Source organism: Chlorocebus sabaeus, chromosome 19, assembly GCF_047675955.1.
Source record: "Chlorocebus sabaeus isolate Y175 chromosome 19, mChlSab1.0.hap1, whole genome shotgun sequence".
Taxonomy (NCBI): domain Eukaryota; kingdom Metazoa; phylum Chordata; class Mammalia; order Primates; family Cercopithecidae; genus Chlorocebus; species Chlorocebus sabaeus.
In genome coordinates this window covers 30500694-30502702 of record NC_132922.1, presented here as the reverse complement: position 1 = coordinate 30502702, position 2009 = coordinate 30500694, and the positions used below count along the sequence as shown (strand labels likewise).

At 47.5% G+C, this 2009-nt stretch overlaps 1 pseudogene; it reads left to right on the top strand.

Moving 5' to 3' along the window:
- Positions 1 to 754: 754 nt before the first annotated feature.
- LOC103222968 (transmembrane emp24 domain-containing protein 2 pseudogene) lies at positions 755 to 1782 on the top strand (annotated as a pseudogene).
- The last annotated feature ends 227 nt before the right edge of the window (positions 1783 to 2009 follow it).

Sequence of the window (2009 nt, the reverse complement as noted above, 5' to 3'; positions counted from 1 at the left end):
CAGTGCCATGCAATAAAAATATGAAGTGAGACACATATTGCCTATCTAGACTAAATATTATCTATCTAGGCTAGATATCTAGTGTCCACATCGGAGAGAAAAAGGAACGTGATAAAGCTAATGTTAATAATGTTTTATTTAACTTGGTATATCCAATTATTTTACTTTCCAAGTTTCAATATAAAAATTGATACATGGCTGGGCATGGTGGCTCATGCCTGTAATCCCAGCACTTTGGGAGGCTGAGGCGGGCAGATCACATGAGGTCAGCAGTTGGTGACCAGCCTGACCAACATGGTGAGACTCTGTCTCTACTAAATACAAAAAATTAGCCTGTCATGGTGGAGCATGTCTGTAATCCCAGCTACTTGGGAGGCTGAGGCAGGAGAACTGCTTAAACCCAGGAGGTGGAGGTTGCAGTGAGCCGAGATTGCGTTATTACACTCCGGCCTGGGCAACAAGAGTGAAACTCTGTCTCAAGAAAAAAAAAAATTGAGACATTTGACATTGTTCTTTCTACTTAATTTATTTTCTCCTGCCTCAGCCTCCTGAGTAGCTGGGATTACAGGCACCTGCCACTGCTCCTGGCTAATTTTATTTTTTTTATTTTTTATTTTTTGGTATTTTTTTTTTTTTTTTTTTTTTTTTTTTTTTTTTTTTTTTTTTTTTTTTTTTGAGACGGAGTCTCGCGCTGTCGCCTGGGCTGGAGTGCAGTGGCCGGATCTCAGCTCACTGCAAGCTCCGCCTCCCAGGTTCGCGCCATTCTCCTGCCTCAGCCTCCCGAGTAGCTGGGACTACAGGCACCCGCCACCTCGCCCGGCTAGTTTTTTGTAATTTTTAGTAGAGACGGGGTTTCACCGTGTTAGCCAGGATAGTCTCGATCTCCTGACCTCGTGATCCGCCCGTCTCGGCCTCCCAAAGTGCTGGGATTACAGGCTTGAGCCACCGCGCCCGGCCTTTTTTGGTATTTTTAATAGAGATGAGGTTTCACTGTCTTGGCCAGGCTGGTCTCGAACTCCTGACCTCATGATCCACCCACCTTGGCCTCCCAAAGTGCTGGGATTACAGGCATGAGCCACGGCACCCAGCCCGTTTTTCCTACTGTTTAAAATTTTAGCGGGGCGGCAGCAGGGGCGCCTCTGCAGGCCGCAGTCCAGGTCCTGGCTTCGGCCCCAGCCCCACCATGGTGACCCTTGCTAACCTGCTGGTGCTCCTGGCCACGCTCCTGGCCATGGTCTCAGGCTACTTTATTAGCATCAACCCACATGCCGAGGAGTGCTTCTTTGAGCGGGTCACCTCGGGTACCAAGATGGGCCTCATCTCTGAGGTGGTGGAGGGCGGTTTCCTGGACATCAATGTGGAGATAATAGGACCAGATAATAAAGGGATTTACAAAGGAGATGGAGAATCCAGTGGGAAGTACACATTTGCTGCTCACATGGATTCCAAAGTTTGTTTTAGTAACTGGATGTCTACCATGACTCCAAAAATAGTGATGTTCACCATTGATATTGGGGAGGCTCCAAAAGGACAAGACATGGAAAAAGAAGCTCACCAGAACAACTTAGAAAAAATGATCAGTGAGCTAGCAGTGGCGATGACAGCTGGAAAGCACAAACAGGAATACATGGAAATTGGGAGAGGATACGTGGAGCCATCAACAACAACACAAGTAGCAGAGTGGTTCTTTGGTCCTTCTTTGAAGCTCTTGTTCTAGTTGCCATGACATTGGGACAGATCTACTACCTGAAGAGCTTTTTTGAAGTCCAGAGGCTTTTTTAAGGAGCCTCTTCCTGGCTGGTCATGGTGGCTTACGCCTGTGATCCCAGCGGATCACGAGGTCAGGAGTTCAAGACCAGCCTGACCAACATGGTGAAACCCTGTCTCTACTAAAAATACAAAAATTAGCTGGGTGTGGTGGTGTGAGCCTGTAATCGCAGCTACTCAGGAGGCTGAGGAAAGAGAATCCCTTGAACCCAGGAGGTGGAGGTTGCAGAGAGCCAAGATCA